The 18,963-nt window shown below is 39.6% G+C and overlaps 1 protein-coding gene and 2 long non-coding RNA genes across 3 annotated transcripts in view; 1 reads left to right on the top strand and 2 right to left on the bottom strand.

Moving 5' to 3' along the window:
• Positions 1–18,963, bottom strand: part of ZNF606 (zinc finger protein 606) — a 57,318-nt gene that overhangs the window by 27,934 nt on the left and 10,421 nt on the right. The gene's annotated exons all lie outside the window — the stretch shown is intronic.
• On the bottom strand, positions 8,365–17,166 carry LOC118885864. The gene is made up of 3 exons (XR_005017570.1): positions 17,024–17,166; positions 12,155–12,159; positions 8,365–8,376 (listed from the first exon to the last, which is right to left on the bottom strand). It is a non-coding gene; the product is annotated as an uncharacterized LOC118885864 (long non-coding RNA).
• Positions 17,929–18,533, top strand: LOC118885865. Its single transcript, XR_005017571.1, has 2 exons — positions 17,929–17,997; positions 18,323–18,533. It is a non-coding gene; the product is annotated as an uncharacterized LOC118885865 (long non-coding RNA).

The following is an 18,963-nucleotide window of genomic DNA, read 5'->3' as shown; positions in this document are numbered from 1 at the left end:
AACAAGTTCGATGTTGTCATTTTCTTTAAAGCTACCTCTGTGATTAAAATGTAGTCAGAGGGAGAATCACAGGTGAGGGCCCCAGTAAGCTGTTAAGGATCTGAATCTTAAATTCTGGATAAAATGGGAAGACACAGGAACTTCCTCCACAGAGGCTGGCATGACAGGAGTTACGTTTCAGCAGGAATTCTACCTGCTGTTTGAAGAAGAAACAGGTAAACAAATCTTTGCAAACTCTGATAAATGGTGTGATGAAGGATCAGCTAGGTCTGGTTGGTCGTGAATGTCCTTTCTAAAGTGATGTTTAAGCCCAGACCAGAAGGATGGGTCTCGGCTTCCCAAAGGTTATGCTGGGTGGACTGTGGTTCCAGATGGAGGGAAAAACGTTTGCAGGCACCTTGACAAGATTCCAGGAACCAGAACAGGGCCAGTGCAAGCCAAGCAGGGTGAACACCTGGGACAGTGCTATGGTGGGAGCATTCAGAGGCAGGCAGAAACCAGACACAGGCTGAGAAGTTACTTATTCTGGGAACTGTGCTGAATAAGTAAGCTGCATGTGTATCAAATGGTACACATTCACTGTAAACAAAATCGCTTAGGAAAAGGTAGAGCAAACATTGCTTAAAAGTCCCATCACCCATAGATAATGAATGTCAACATGTGGGTGATTCTTTATGGTTTCACAGAGTTGGGATCATCCAGGTTGTTATGAACCTAATTTTGTCTCCCAACAATATGCCATTTAATTTCTGCACCATAGTTACTTAAACATTCTCCTATTGGTGAGCATTTCTTAGTTTGCTGTTACAAACCGTGCTATAACAAAGGTCCTATGCCCGTGTGCGTTCATAACTGGGCAGTTATTTCCACGGGTGAGACTGCTGAATCAACTCATGAGCATACTTTACATATGGACACTACTAACCTGACCACCCTATAAAGAGGGTGCACCCATATAACCATCCATGGGTGCTGAATAATAGGGTCCATTTCCCTACTAGTTTTGCCTACATCCAACACAGTCTTTTAAAATCCTTGCCAGTCTTTACCTGTCAGTTAGTCTCCTGGGACTGAATTTTCTGCAGTCTAAACAGAACTTCCTTACTAGGATTTTTGTATTAAATGAAGTTACTTAGACTGAATGCTTGGGATACTGCCTACCTCATAACAGGTGCCCAAGTATATACTTTTATCATTTTTATTTATATCTCTTTGATTATTGATGAGCTCATACACTTTTCCATGTATTTATTGTCCATATGTGCTCCTTTTGTGAACTGCCTGCTCATACATAAGGACTGGTGAGCAACCTTGCCTTGGTCCTTCCTGAATGGAACAGGAACGGCTCTAGGTCAGGGATTGGCAAAGCTTTTCTGGCATTTTGGCTTTTCAGGCCATGCGACCTCTTTCACAGCTACTCTACCTCATAAAGCAGCTACCGACAACATGGAAATGAGTGGGTACATGCTATGTTCCAACAAAACTTTACTTACAAAGACACATGGGCCAGATTTGGCCTGTGGGCCCTAGTTTGCCAACCTCAGCTCTAGTGCCACCATTAAGCCTGATATCATCGTATTATAAAAATACATTTTCTGTTACCAGGGTTTTTTTCCCCTGAAATAATAAATATTAAATTTTATCAGCTTCTTTTTCATGAATCATTGAGATGACTTGTTTTTCTCCACTGCTTGATTAAAATGGAGCATGGTAGTTGTATATTTCCTAATGCAAAGTACCCGTTTACTGCAGTGATTGTTCTTAAATCCAGGTATACTCACTGTAATGTCTGATCTGGAACTTTTGCATTAATATTCCTGAGAGATATTGGCCTTTTTCTTTCTTTGAGCTTTGACAGACTGGTATCACAAAAGAGGTAGCATTCAACTTTCTATATGTTCTGGAATAGTTGTATATGAAAGAGTTTTCTATTTCTTGAAGGTGGAAATAATTCAGTGGTAAAATAGCTTGGGCTTGAAATTTTGTGGAGTAATTCCCTGAGAACTTTTTCAATTTATTCTGAAATGTTTAGTGTATTAGGTTTTCTGTGTCTTCTTCAGTCAATATTATGTTTTCCTAGAGAACTGTCTTTTTCATCTAAGTTTATCAGGTGTGTTAACACAAAAATGTACAAATCTTATGATATAATTTTCTCTATGTTTATTTCCCTTTTCATTCCCAATGGTGCAAATCTGTGTGTTATTTTTCTTGACCGTGTTAGTTTGGAATTTATAGTTTGTTTTTCTCAGAATCATCTTTTACCATGTATTTTCTCCTTTTATCACTATTACATCCTTGTTTCTGCCTTGATTAGAAACATTCTTTTTCTAATTTCTTGTGTTTAGCACTAAATTTATTTCCATTTCTTCTTGTTTTTGCTACTTTAGTGCACCCATTTCTAATGATTCAGACTGACACTTGAGCTTCTTTCTCCTCCTTGTATTTTTATTTGTTGTAAAACTGTACCAATTTTTAGAGAAACATAAAAAGGCACAGTATTCCCAGACTCTTATTAAATTAGCTATGTTCATTTCTGTTTTCTTCTAAGCCCTTGTCCAGATGCACACATAGGACAACACAGCCACAACAATTCTGCACTTCTCAGTACACATTACAGGTGCTTTCCATATTTCTACACAGTGTTCATAATAACAGTTTATGGTGACTTCCTGAAACAAATTAGAAGTACCCTAACTTTCTAGCATTGGAGAACAAAGAAGTAAATAATAGCACTCTGGCTCTTTGAAATAGTACATTCAGTCTTTGAGTCAAATATCATCAACCTATTCTGACTTCTCAGCAACGGCCTTTCCCACATTGGTTGATTGTATTAACTAGTATTATTGAAGGGAATTTTGATTTTACTAATTATTTTTCATTGGCAATTTACCCAGGTATCAAATACCACCCAGTCTCAGCCCTTCTCTGGAAATGGTTAAAAAAGACAAAATCTACATATACTTGTATAGCTTTTGTGAATTAAAGTGCAATGTGTAATTTCCTCCCCCTGGTATGAGTTCTTTGGTGCCCAATAAAGTTAGAACCTTGATTGAAAGCTTTCCCACACTGATGACATTCATACGGTTTCTCTCCAGTGTGTGTTCTCTTATGTTGAGTGAAGGATAAATGAAAACTGTTAAGTTTTCCCACATTCATTACATTTGTAGGGTTTCTCTCCAGTATGTGTTCTCTTGGGCACATTAAGATTACACCGTCCACTGAAGGATTTTCTACATTCATCACATTTATAGGGATTCTCTCTAGTATGAGTTCTCTGATGTACATTAAGGTGAGAATTTTGGCTAGAAGATTTTCCACATTTATTACACTTATAAGGTTTCTCACCAGTGTGAATTCTCTGGTGCAAAATGAGGTGAACACTCTGCCAGAAAGATTTCCCACATTCATTACATTCACAGGCTTTTTCTCTACTGAGATTTCTTAGATGATGAGAAAGAGATGAAAGCTTCTTAAAGGCTTTCCAACATTCATTACAGTCATAGGATTTCTCCTTACTATGAGTTCTCATGAACTGAGAGAGGTGTGACCTATGGGTAAAGAAATCCCCACTTTCCTTATATCCGTAACATTTTTCTCCAGTATTAATTATCTCATGTGTAGAAAAGTATATGCTCTGGTTGGTATATTTACCGTGCTCATTCAACTTACACAATTTTTCCAGGACTTTTCCACATGGATTGCCTTTACAAGGTTTCTTTTCTACCAAGATTTCCTGATGATTCTGTAAAACAAAATTATACTGTAAACTGTGAACTCCTGAGTCAGTTTGATGAAAATGTTCTTTGATAAGAAATCTCTGTGAAGAAACATAGTCGGAATTGAAGCTGCATTTCCCCACAACTTCAGCATTTTCCCAATCCCCATCCGGGGTCACTAGTTGCCCTTGTTCATATTCCACTGGCCCCACACTAACACTGTACATCTTCTGCTTTTCTGATTCATTCTCAGATTTCCAGTCATCTGCTACGGTAGAACGCCAGGAATCACCCATTGTGTATCTTTCCAGGTTCATGCTGCTGGGTAATCCGTCACCAGAAATGGCCTCTGTTGATGGTGACTCTTGGCTTTTAGGTCTGTTCTTCCATGCTGGAAGGAAATGAAAAACAGGTGCTTGGGAAAAAACTCCTAGAGTGAGAATGATGAGATAAAAGCAACAAGATGTGCACAATACAAGTAGATGTTTTTAAATATCAACTAAGGGAACAGATGGAACTTTGAGAAGAGAACCCACAAAATGTACACACAGAACAAGAGGAATCCACAGGAAGACTGATCAGCTAAAAAAGTCATCAGCAAAACAGGGGGAGAAGACACATTAGGGGAAATGTCATGGAATAAGCAGACATCCCAAACATAAAATATTCTGAACAGCCACCCCTCTTTAATGCTTAGATATCTCCAAATTCTGATCCATCTCCCTAGTTAGGTCCATTCCTCCTGTAACTGACATCATATTAACCTTCCTAACAAACAAGTTTCACAATGTCAAGAGAATACCTCTTTAGACCCAGTCCTCCCGAGCACTCAGAATCAGGGTCAAACTACCACAGCTCTCCTTGTTCCTTTTTCTGCTGGGTTTCTTTAGTTCTCCCTGTAAGTGACCATTTCCCCCATTAACACACAGTTCCTGTCTGTTTGAGGACCTGCCTTTGATCCCCAAGGTCTCAGGTGACAGCAACCCTTCCCTTTCTTCTCATCATTCAGGTCACAACTCCCAGGTCACCTCCTCTAAGAGACCCTCTCTGACCTCCCCTCCTATACGGGTTCCTCCTCATTTTCCAGCTCACTGTCCTGTTTTATCTGCTGCTCAGCACTGGTTAGCGCTATTTAACATCACCTTGTTCTTTTGGCCCTTTATTGTCTGCTCTTCCCCAGACACCAGCACAGCACTGGTAGCTCTGTGGGTGCCTGGGACATGTCTGTGAGGTGGACAGAGTGTACACAATTGTGCTCCTGCCAGGTGGGGAGGCCCTACATTCCTGTCCACAGGGAGGAGGCTATGGAACTGACTGTGAGGAGGGCTTTGCAAAGTCAAGCAGAGCAAAGGAGGGGACCCAGAAACCTGCAGTGGGTTTCTCCATGAGTCCTTAGCTGGACCCTAACTGCAAATGTATCGGAAAAGGCTCTCAAAGACCTGGCAAAGAACAGCTGCTAGGGTTCTGAGCAGAGGTTTCAGGAGTTACACAGTGTTGGGAGGCATTAGAGTTCTGACCCAGCTTGGGCAAAAGAACTTCAGTAAGCACCCAAGGCATTCAGCTGAAACCCCAGAAAGCTACATCCCAGAAGGAAAGACCATGCCCAAGAATAAGGGCTACATCCAAGGATTAAGCAAAATCAAAGTAACTCTACCTTAATCAATACTAAACCAAGCCTCATCAGGATTAGGGTGATTTGTAATTATTTAACCACTTACCAAAACAAAATTCACACTCTTTAGTAGAAGATAACAATCTATAGTCCCTACACTGTATCATCCACAGTGTCCAGTATACAAAAAAATGACTAGAACCAGGAAATGTAAGAATCAGGAAAATGTGACACATAATCAAGAAAAAGAACTCAACAAAAATAGATATCCCAAACATTAGAAGTAGCAGGAAAAGATTTTAAAATAACTATTATAAACATGATAAATAATTTCATGGAAAAAAAAAGAAGAAAAGAACCAAAAAAATTATAGAACTAAATAAAAATATAATATCTGACGTAAACCATGAATGCACTTAACGGCAGACTGGACACAGTAGAAGAAAGGATTGTGAACTAAGGCAGGTAAGTGGAAACTTTATGATGATACAAAGGAAGAGAAAAGAATGTAAAAACAGAGCATCTAACACAGGATTAACGTATAACGTGTAATGTTACAGCAGAGAGACAGAAAGCAGCAGAAGGCATATTTGAAGAGAAGTGGGAGAGAGTTTTCCTAGATTGATTACAGGCACCATCCTATAGATCCAACAAGCTCAGCAAACTCCAAACAGAATCATTTCAAAGAAGACCTCACCTAAAACATCACAATCTGTTGAAAACCAAATAAAAAGTAAAAATCTTAAAAGTAATCAGAAGAAAACAACAGATTATATTCATGGAACAACAAGAAGAAAAACAGCTGACTTCCCACAAGAAACAATGGAAACAAGGAAACAAAAGACAAACATCTTTAAAGCTGAAAGAAAAAACCTAAAATTTTATATCCAAGAAAAAAATCCTTCCAAAATGAAGGCTTAATAAAGACATTTTTAGGCTTGCGTGCGCATACACACACACACACACAAAGTGGAGAGAATTTTTCACCATCTGAGCATATCACAAGAAATACTACAGCATGTTTTGTTGTTGTTTTTACATAGAGTAGTTTATTCCCTATCGCTCTACAGTCATAAGAAATGATATAACAATAAAACTGAAAGGTAACTAACATAATCCTGATAATGAAACTCAGTAACAAAGCAGGTACCTGAAACTGAACATCGTTTAACAAAATGGAGGAAAAGCCACGAGCTGATGTTGTCTTTTAACCCTTGACCCTCTATCTTTTCACTACTGCATTCAGCCAATATTCCTTAATAGTACTGGCTTCTATCAACTGCCTGCATAATCTGGGTTTTAGAAGATTACATGTCTAACTAGAAGCCTCTCCCCTTCCACCATTATCCTTCATAACAGCAGGAGTATAGGTATGTACATTTATTTCCTGGCAAATGTTCTATCCCTAAGGTCTGAAATTTATAACATTAGCTTTTAAATTTTATCATTATCTTTCAAAAACTATTCTTCTGGTTGTTAAATCAATTATCATCGATGTTAATTTTTTATCTACAGGTTATTTCTGTTGCTAATACTCTATGGTGATAGTAAAGCAACCTCAGAACTCTAGCATAAGGTTACCCTATGAGAGTTAATCTAGTAAAATTAAGAAATAATGACTGAGACTCATCATCTGTATAAATAAGCAAAATGTCAATTATTGTAAATGTCTGCCTCAATCTCAACCAGGGTAACGGCAGTCTGATCTTGGGGAGAAATTACTGATACATGATGTTAAGTAAGAAAGCTAGAACCAAATCAGTACAAGAAAGATCATAATAACAGAAGTAACTTGGATGGTGGTATTTGCAAAGCACTGAAATCTGGCATGTTACATCTGTTAGATATGTAACCTGATATATAACAAATATTTACTGAGTTAAGTAATCTGAACTGAGAATAAAGAAGCCAGATATGGTGATAATGTAGTCCTTACCCTAATAGATGTTTACTGTTCAAGGGCAACAACCTGCAGAGAAAATCTGATGATTCTGACGTTTGACATCATATATTTTAGCATGTCATTACATACTTCAATGTATGCTAAATACAGCTAGTAAAGTCATTCTAAATGACAGTCTCTGGGGGAAAGATATACATGAAAACCAGATTTCCATTTTACCCCCTCCCCACTTAATTTCCATTTTTTTAATGTAACTTTTTTGTTGAGCTCGTATTAAACACTTACCAAAACAGAATCAAAAAAGTGAAAGGTCACAGGCAGTGTGGGTTTAAACTTTAAAGCACCAAACTCAGAGACACAGGAACTGAACCATCAGTTCTAATCTCATTAACTTTTTCCCTGTAGATGCTCTCTGCTCCCTTAAAAACAGTTCATGAACTGCACCTCCCTCCCAGAGAGAAGTGAGACACATGTGGGAGCCTCATCCAGGCTGGAATGACAGAAGAAGCAGCCAAGACTTTAGAATGATGACAGACTCATCTGAAATCTCCTCTGGGTACAGCATGTTTTTTAGCCTGAAAGGAAACCATCAAAGATAGAAGCCTGGATCTGCAGAAAGGAATGAAGAGCAACCCCAAAACTAATTAACTAGGAAAAAAATATTGTACAAAATTACTTTTAAATTCCTTTAAAATGCTGGTGACCGTATAATGCAAGAATAACAACAATGCATAATGGACTTATATAATATGTAAAAGTGATATATACAACAACAGGGAAAACTGCAATTATACTAATATATAAGTTCTTACATTAAGTGGCATAATATTAATTCCAGGTAGATTATTATAAGATAAAATTTGTATTGTTAACCCTAGAGCAAATAAAACATAAGATTATACAATATTACAAAGACATAAAGCTAAGAAGAAATAAAAGGAGATGAAATGGAATAAATACCCAATTAATCCAAAAGAAGGCAACATGGAAAAACAAAGGTACAAAGACCAGATGAGACAAACAGAATAACAACGTGGCAGACATAAACCCAAACATACCAGTAATTATATAATAAATACAAATTTACTGAACAAATTAAGAAATAAGACTGCCAAAATGGATTACAAACAAAACCCAATTAAATGCTGTTTACAAGAGACTCACTTTAACATTGCAACAGGTGAGTTGAAAGTAAAAATAAAGAAAAAGACAGGTGGGACTTCCCTAGTGGTCCAGTGGCTAAGGCTCTGTGCTCCCAATGCAGGGGGCCTGGGTTCGATCCCTGGTCAGGGAACTAGATCCCACATGCAATCTTCGCATGTGGCAATGAAGATCCTGTGTGTGGCAACTAAGACCCGGTGCAGCCAAGTAAATTAAATAAAAAAATTTTTTTTAAAAGTGTATGTTCAATAGGAAGACCAAACAATCTGCCATGTCATTAAGCCCAGTAACATAGCTTCAAAATACATGAAGCAAAAATTGGTAAAAAATATTCAGATACAAACTACTATGTATAAAATAGATAAGCAACAGGATATATTGCACAGCACAGGGAAATACTGTCATTGTTTTGTAATAACTTTAAATGGAATATAATCTATAATACTGAATCACTATGTTGTACACCTGAAACTAATATAACATTGTAAGTCAACTATACTTCAATAAAAAAATAAAGTTATGCTACCTTCATAAAAACTTTTTTTAAGTTTTCATCACAAGAAATAAAAAATTATAGCTATGTAGTGATAGATTTTAACTAAACTTATTGTGGTAAATATTTCAAAATATATACATAGATCAAATCATAATGTTGTACAGCTTAATGTGATACAATTTTACATGTCAATTATATCTCAATAAAACTAGAAAAAGAAAAAAGAATTGATTAAAAAAATATAAAGAAATCCAGTAATGGTTGGAGATTTTAACACTCTTCTGTCAGTAGCTGATGGAACAAGCAAACAAGAAAATCCATGAGAATAAAGTGTGCAACACAACTAAGCAACTCAACTTAATTGACATTTATCAAGCACTGTGCCTAACAAGAGCAGAATACACATTCACGGGCTTCCCTGGTGGCGCAGTGGTTGAGAATCTGCCTGCCAATGCAGGGGACACGGGTTCGAGCCCTGGTCTGGGAAGATCCCACATGCCGCAGAGCAACTGGGCCCGTGAGCCACAACTACTGAGCCTGCGCGTCTGGAGCCTGTGCTCCGCAACAAGAGAGGCCGCGATAGTGAGAGGCCCGCGCACCGCGATGAAGAGTGGCCCCTGCTTGCCACAACTGGAGAAGGCCCTCGCACAGACAAAAAAAAAAAAAAAAGAATACACATTCACTAAAATAGATCATATGCTGTCTCATACAGACATTTCTCAATAAATTTAAAAGGACTGGATACATACAGAATATGTTATTTGACCACAATGGAATTAATCTGGCCATCAATAATAAAAATCTCCTCATATTTAGAAATTAAACAGTGTATTTTCCAGATCAAAGAAGAAATCAGTTTCATATGTTCAAAGAACTGACCGCCAATGAAAATATAACATATGAAAATGTGCAGGATGCAGTTAAAATAGACTTAAAGGAAAATGTGTAGCTATAAATGCAAGCATCAGAAAGGAAGGATTAAAATTAATGACCCAGGGACTTCCTGGTCCAGTGGTAAAGAATCTGCCTTGCAATACAGGGGACACGGGTTCGATCCCTGTTCAGGGAACTAAGATCCCACATGCCACAAGGCTGCTAAGCCCACATGGAACAACTACTGAACTCACACGCCTCAACTAGAGCCCACATGCCGCCAACTACAGAGCCCTGGAACATGTGTGCCACAACTAGAGAAGAGAAAACCCTCACACCACAACTAGAGAGAAGCCCGAGTACCACAACGAAGAGCCCGGGCCACAAGGAAAGATCCCGCATGCCTCAACAAAGATCCCACGTGCCTCAACTAAGACCCGATGCAGCCAAAAATATATAAAATAGATAAATAAATAATAAATAAATCTTAAAAAAAAATTAATGACCTAAGCTTCTACCTCAAAAAGCCAGGGAAAAGGAAAGCAAATTAAACCAAGAAAAAGGAACAAAATAGTCAAGTGGGGAAACCAACAAAACAAAGGTAAAAAAAATACAATCATGACAATACATGCATGTAGAGTATTTGATAAAATATAATGCCCATTCATGATAAAAACTCAGCAAACTAGGAATAGAGTGCCCTCAATCCGACTGCCCTCAATCAGATAAAGGGCATCAGATCACATTTAATGGTGAAATACTGAATGCTATTTCTTGGTATCATGAGCAAGGCAAGTATGTCCATTCTCACTTTTATTCAAGATTGTACTGGATAATCTAAAGTAACAGATATCATATAACAATGGTTGTCACCTCTGGGGGTACTAACTGGAGAGGGATATAAAGGAGATATATGGGGAGATGAAAACATTCTATGTGTGGATTAGAGTATGGGTTACATAAATACACAGTTCTAAAACTTTACTGGACTGTACTCTTTTTTTAATTTTTTTTTTTAATTTTTACTTATTTATGGCTGTGTTGGGTCTTAGTTTCTGTGCGAGGGCTTTCTCCAGTTGTGGCAAGCGGGAGCCACTCTTCATCGCAGTGCGCGGGCCTCTCACTATCGCGGCCTCTCTTGTTGCGGAGCACAGGCTCCAGACGCGCAGGCTCAGTAATTGTGGCTCACGGGCCCAGTTGCTCTGCGGCATGTGGGATCTTCCCAGACCAGGGCTCGAACCCGTGTCCCCTGCATTGGCAGGCAGATTCTCAACCACTGCGCCACCAGGGAAGCCCCTGGACTGTACTCTTAAGGACAGCATGTCTCACTGTTAAGTACCAGAGATCCTAGTCAGTATAGTTAACATTAAATAAGGAAAACATAAAGGCTGGAAAGGAACAAGTAAAGCAATTTTTTTTTTTTTTTTGTATATGACATGATTGTGTAAGAAATCCAAGGAAACTAACACATTTCTAGAACATGTAAATGATTTTAGCAAGTTCACAGTGATGAAATAAAATTTATATTTTAAGGCAGGACAAGAAAAAATTAAACATAAAATTCTCTGTGTTTGTTTGGGCCTTCTCCCTCCCTCCCTAATGTGCAGCGTGAATCTGCATTACACATTAACCAGAGCTCCTCAAAGATGGGAGTGCCTGCTCGACGGTTAAGATCAATTTTTTTCCCTTTCTTCTGACTCTAGCAACATAACTTCTTAAAAGAACAGCATTCTTGGGACTTCCCTGGCGGTCCAGTGGTTAAGACTCCACACTTCAAATGCAGGAGGCGCAGGTTCGATCTCTGGTTGGGGAACTAGGGTCTCACATGCCGCGCAGCGCAGCAAAGAAAAAAAAAAAAGAACAGTATTCTTTCCCAACTCTGTAGGGGTCATAGTGACTTGCTGCTCGCTTTGTACGTGCTTACCTGGACTATCTTTGGAGAACTTTATATAAAATATAAGCTTTTTTTTTTTTTTAATATAAGCATTTTGATGTACCACCCTCCTACTCTCAATAGGAGGACTCCTACCACTATCAGGATTCATGCCTAAATGAATGATTATTCAAGAAATAACAAAAAACAATACTATTATCCTACCCACACTCATAGCTACCACAGCACCGCTCAACCTGTACTTCTACATACAACTCACGTACTCCACAGCACTGATCTTATTCCCCTCTACAAACAACATGAAGATAAAATGACAATTCAACTCCACAAAACAAATAACGCTTTTACCAACCATAATCATAATATCCACAATACTTCTACCTCTCACACCAATACTGTCAATCCTAGAATAGGAATTTAGGTTAAACCAGACCAAGGACCTTCAAAGCCGTGAGCAAGTACAATTTACTTAATTCCTGCTCAATAAATACTGCAAGACTATATCTTACATCATTTGAATGCAAATCAAACACTTTAATTAAGCTAAATCCTCACTAGATTGGAGGGATACATCTCCCACGAATTTTTAGTTAACAGCTAAATACCCTAATCAACTGGCTTCAATCTACTTCTCCCGCCGCGAGGAAAAAAAGGCGGGAGAAGTCCCGGCAGGATTTGAAGCTGCTTCCTTGAATTTGCAATTCAAAATGACTATTCACCACAGGACTTGGTAAAAAGAGGACTCAACCTCTGTCTTTAGATTTACAGTCTAATACCTACTCGGCCATTTTACCTATGTTCATAAACCGCTGACTATTCTCAACCAACCACAAAGACATCGGCACCCTATATTTACTATTTGGTGCCTGAGCAGGAATAGTAGGCACTGGCCTAAGCTTATTAATCCGCGCTGAACTAGGTCAGCCTGGCACACTAATCGGAGATGACCAAGTCTACAACGTATTAGTAACAGCCCACGCCTTCGTGATAATCTTCTTCATAGTTATACCTATTATAATCGGCGGATTCGGAAATTGACTGGTCCCTCTAATGATTGGAGCACCCGACATAGCCTTCCCTCGTATAAATAACATAAGCTTCTGACTACTCCCTCCTTCCTTCCTACTCTTAATAGCATCCTCAATAATTGAAGCTGGTGCAGGTACAGGCTGAACCGTATATCCCCCTTTAGCCGGAAACCTAGCACATGCAGGAGCCTCAGTCGACCTTACCATTTTCTCCTTACACCTAGCCGGCGTATCCTCAATCCTCGGAGCTATCAATTTTATCACAACTATTATTAATATAAAACCACCTGCCATGACCCAATATCAAACTCCCCTTTTCGTATGATCAGTCCTAGTCACAGCAGTACTACTCTTATTATCATTACCTGTTTTAGCAGCCGGAATCACCATGCTACTTACTGACCGAAACCTAAATACAACCTTCTTCGACCCTGCAGGTGGAGGAGATCCAATTCTGTATCAACACTTATTCTGATTCTTTGGCCACCCTGAAGTATACATTCTAATTCTCCCTGGGTTCGGAATAATTTCACACATTGTGACTTATTACTCAGGAAAAAAAGAACCTTTCGGCTATATGGGAATGGTCTGAGCTATGGTGTCCATCGGATTCTTAGGCTTTATCGTATGAGCCCACCATATGTTTACAGTAGGTATAGACGTTGATACACGAGCATATTTCACATCGGCTACTATAATTATTGCTATTCCCACAGGAGTGAAAGTCTTCAGTTGATTAGCAACACTACACGGAGGTAATATTAAATGATCTCCTGCTCTAATGTGGGCCCTGGGTTTCATCTTCCTTTTCACAGTAGGCGGCCTAACCGGTATCGTTCTAGCCAACTCATCACTAGATATTGTCCTACACGATACTTACTACGTAGTTGCCCACTTCCACTATGTTCTATCAATAGGAGCAGTCTTCGCCATTATAGGAGGCTTTGTCCACTGATTTCCACTATTCTCAGGATATACACTCAATACAACATGAGCAAAAATTCACTTCGTGATCATATTCGTGGGTGTCAACATAACCTTCTTCCCACAACATTTTCTAGGCTTATCTGGCATGCCTCGACGATACTCCGACTATCCAGACGCCTATACAACATGAAATACTATTTCATCAATAGGCTCATTCATCTCATTAACAGCGGTCATACTGATAGTCTTCATTATCTGAGAAGTATTCACATCCAAAGGAGAAGTATTAACAGTAGAACTTACTACTACAAATTTAGAGTGGTTAAATGGATGTCCTTCACCATACCATACATTTGAATAGCCAACCTATGTTAATCTAAAGTAGCCAAGAAAGGAAGGAATTGAACCTTCTTTTATTGGTTTCAAGCCAACATCATAGCCGCTATGTCTTTCTTCATGAACGAGGTATTAGTAAAATTTTACATAACTTTGTCGAAGTTAAGTCACAAGTGAAAATCTTGTATACTCTACGGCATATCCCTTCCAACTAGGTTTTCAAGGCGTAACATCACCTATCATAGAAGAACTCCTACACTTTCACGACCACACATTAATAATTGTATTCCTAATTAGCTCCTTAGTTCTCTACATTATCACCCTAATACTTACAACCAAACTAACACATACTAGTACAATAGACGCCCAAGAAGTAGAAACTGTCTGAACTATCCTCCCAGCCATCATCTTAATTTTAATCGCCCTACCTTCCCTACGAATCCTCTATATAATAGACGAAGTCAACAACCCCTCCCTCACTGTAAAAACAATAGGCCACCAATGATATTGAAGCTATGAGTATACTGATTACGAAGACCTAAGCTTTGACTCTTACATAATCCCAACGTCAGACCTAAAGCCAGGAGAATTACGACTACTAGAAGTAGACAACCGAGTTGTCCTACCCATAGAAATAACAATCCGAATGCTAGTCTCATCAGAAGACGTACTCCACTCATGAGCCGTACCCTCTCTAGGCCTAAAAACGGACGCAATCCCAGGACGTCTAAACCAAACAACCCTAATATCAACACGACCAGGCTTGTATCACGGACCGTGTTCAGAGATCTGTGGGTCAAACCATAGCTTCATGCAACTGTCCTTGAGCTAGTGCCCCTAAAATACTTTGAAAAATGATCCACGTCTATGCTATAAACTCATTAAGAAGGTAGATTAGCGTTAACCTTTTAAATTAAAGACTGAGAGCTAAAGTTCTCCTTGATAGCATGACACAACTAGATATATCAACAAGATTTACTACTATTTCATCTATATTTCTAACATTATTTATTATATTTCAACTAAAAATCTCAAAACACATCTACTACCCCAAGCCAAAATCAGCACTCACTAAAGTGCAAAAACAACCTGCCCCTTGAGAAACAGTATGAACGAAAATCTATTTGCCCCTTTCGTAACCCCAATAATAGGCCTCCCTGTAGTCGTTCTCATCATTATATTCCCAAGTATTTTATTTCCAACATCAAAAGGACTAATTAATAATTGCATAATTTCCCTTCAATGACTAATTCAACTCACATCAAAACAAATAATAGGTATCCATAATCATAAAGGACAAACCTGATCACTAATACTAATATCACTCGTTCTAGTTACTGGCTCAACCAATCTCCTCGGACTATTACCCCACTCATTTACCCCCACCACACAGCTCTCAATGAATGTGGGAATGGCCATCCCTCTATGAGCCGGTGCCATCATTACAGGTTTCCGGTGCCATCATTACAGGTTTCCGTAATAAAACAAAAGCATCCCTAGCCCACTTCTTACCACAAGTCACACCCACCCTCCTTATCCTTATGCTAGAAATTATCAAAACTATCAGCCTATTCATCCAACCAGTAGCACTGGCTGTACGACTAACAGCCAATATTACAGCAGGCCACTTACTAACACATCTAATCGAAGAGACAACCCTAGTGCTAATAAGCACCAGCACATTCACGGCTCTCATTACATTTATCATTCTCGCCCTACTCCCCATCCTCGAATTCGCTGTTGCTATAATTCAAGCCTATGTATTCACCCTCTTAGTAAGCTTATACCTGCATGGCAACACATAGGGACCCACCAAACCCACACATATCACATAGTAAATCCTAGTCCTTGATCCCTCACAGGAGCTCTTTCAGCACTTCTCATATGATTTCACTTCAACTCAATAGTTCTACTAATACTGGGCCTACTAACTAATATTCTAACAATATATCAATGATGATGAGACGTCATTCGAGAAAGCACTTTCCAAGGCCACCACACACCAACCATCCAAAAGGGACTCTGAGATGGAATAATCTTATTTATCGTATCAGAAGTCCTATTTTTTTTTTAAAGGCATTCAGAGATACTTTTTTTTTTTTTTAACTTTTTTGGGTTTTATTTATTTATTTATTTATTTATGGCTGTGTTGGGTCTTCGTTTCTGTGCGAGGGCTTTCTCTAGTTGTGGCAAGTGGGGGCCACTCTTCATCGCAGTGCACGGGCCTCTCATTATCACGGCCTCTCTTGTTGCGGAGCACAGGCTCTAGACGCGCAGGCTCAGTAATTGTGGCTCACGGGCCCAGTTGCTCTGCGGCACGTGGGATCTTCCCAGACCAGGGCTCGAACCCGTGTCCCCTGCATTGGCAGGCAGATTCTCAACCACTGCGCCACCAGGGAAGCCCCCAGAAGTCCTATTTTTTACCAGCTTTTTTTGAGCCTTCTACCACTCAAGCCTCGCCCCTACCCCTGAATTAGGCGGGTGCTGGCCATCCCTAAGGCATTCACCCCTTAAACCCCCTAGAAGTACTACTCCTCAACACTTCTGTGCTATTGACCTCTGGCGTATCCATTACCTGAGCCCATCACAGCCATATAGAAGGAAATCGTAAGCACATACTTCAAGCCCTTCTTATTACAATCGCCCTCGGTGTTTATTTTATACTCCTACAAGCATCAGAGTATTACGAAGCCCCATTTACGATCTCAGATGGACTCTATGGATCAACTTTCTTCATAGCCACAGGATTCCACGGACTACATGTAATTATTGGGTCTACTTTCCTTATTGTTTGTTTCCTACGCCAATTAAAATTCCACTTCATATCCAACCACCACTTCGGCTTCGAAGCTGCTGCTTGATACTGACGTTTTGTAGATGTTGTATGACTCTTTATGTATCTATCTACTGATGAGGCTCATAGTCCTTTTAGCATTAATTAGTACAACTGACTTCCAATCAGATAGTTTAGGTGCACCCTGAAAAAGAGCAATAAACCTAATACTGAGCCTATTAACAAACACAATACTAGCCTCATTACTCGTACTTATCGCCTTCTGACTTCCTCAACTAAACACGCAGAAAAAACAAGCCCCTACGAATGCAGATTTGACCCTATAGGATCCGCCCGCCTACCCTTTTCCATAAAAATTTTCCTAGTAGCGATCACCTTCCTCCTTTTCGACCTAGACAACCTAAAAACAATACTTACCATAACCCTACTTTTTTTTTTTTTAAGTTTTTTCCCTTTTTTTCAATTTTTATTTATTTATTTATTTATTTATGGCTGTGTTGGGTCTTCGTTTCTGTGCGAGGGCTTTCTCTAGTTGTGGCAAGCGGGGGCCACTCTTCATCGCGGTGCGCGGGCCTCTCACTATCGCGGCCTCTCTTGTTGCGGAGCACAGGCTCCAGACGCGCAGGCTCAGTAATTGTGGCTCACGGGCCCAGCTGCTCCGCGGTATGTGGGATCTTCCCAGACCAGGGCTCGAACCCGTGTCCCCTGCATTGGCAGGCAGATTCTCAACCACTGCGCCACCAGGGAAGCCCCCACCATAGCCCTACTTTTAATCTCATTATTAGCAGTTAGCCTGGCCTACGAATGAACTCAAAGGGGATTGGAATGAGCTGAATATGGTATTTAGTTTAAAATAAAACAAGTGATTTCGACTCATTAGATTATGGTTAAACTCATAATTACCAAGTGTCCTTAGTACATATAAATATTATCATAGCTTTCACTATATCCCTCATAGGGTCACTAATATATCGGTCCCACCTAATATCCTCACTACTATGCCTAGAGAGCATGATATTGTCACTATTCATCCTAGCAGCCCTGACAACCTTAAACTCACATTTCACCTTAGCCAGCATAATACCAATCATCTTACTGGTATTCGCGGCCTGCGAAGCAGCCCTCGGATTAGCCTTATTAGTAATAGTATCAAACACATATGGAACCGATTACATACAAAACCTCAATCTTCTCCAATGCTAAAATTTATCATCCTCACAATCATACTAATACCCCTAACTTGGCTATCAAAAAGTAGTATAATCTGGGCTTCCCTGGTGGCGCAGTGGTTGAGAATCTGCCTGCTAATGCAGGGCACACGGGTTCGTAGCCCTGGTCTGGGAAGATCCCACATGCCGCGGAGCAACTGGGCCCGTGAGCCACAATTACTGAGCCTGCGCGTCTGGAGCCTGTGCTCCGCAACAAGAGAGGCCGCGATAGTGAGAGGCCCGCGCACCGCAATGAAGAGTGGCCCCCACTTGCCGCAGCTGGAGGAAGCCCTCGCACAGAGACGAAGACCCAACACAAAACAAAAAATAAATAAATAATAATTAAAGGTGCTAATAATTTTTTTTAAAAAAAGTAGTATAATCTGAATTAACTCCACAACCCACAGCCTACTAATTAGTCTCACAAGCCTACTTCTTCTTAACCAATTCAATGACAATAGCCTCAACTTCTCATTAACATTCTTCTCTGACTCCCTCTCCCCACCATTACTAATCCTAACAATATGACTCCTTCCCCTAATACTAATAGCCAGCCAATCTTACCTACTCAAAGAGCCACTAATCTGAAAAAAGCTATACATCACAATACTAATCATGTTACAAACATTCCTAATCATAACATTCACCGTCACAGAACTATTTTACATTATATTTGAAGCCACACTAGTTCCTACCCTCATTATCATTACCTGTTGAGGTAACCAAACAGAGCAACTTAATGCAGGACTCTATTTTTTATTCTACACACTAGTTGGGTCACTCCCGTTACTAGTGGCACTAACATATATACAAAACATCATAGGCTCGCTAAATTTCCTAGTACTTCAATATTGAGCTCAACCACTATTCAACTCCTGATCCAACGTCTTTATATGATTGGCCTGCATGATAGCCTTTATAGTAAAAATACCCCTCTACGGCCTCCACATTTGACTACCCAAATCACACATAGAAGCTCCTATCGCAGGCTCTATGGTCCTTGCAGCCATACTAC

Source organism: Balaenoptera musculus, chromosome 19 (genome assembly GCF_009873245.2).
Source record: "Balaenoptera musculus isolate JJ_BM4_2016_0621 chromosome 19, mBalMus1.pri.v3, whole genome shotgun sequence".
In the NCBI taxonomy this organism is placed as follows: Eukaryota; Metazoa; Chordata; class Mammalia; order Artiodactyla; family Balaenopteridae; genus Balaenoptera; species Balaenoptera musculus.
Note: the sequence above shows the minus strand (reverse complement) of the source record. Positions and strands in the feature narration are given on the sequence as shown.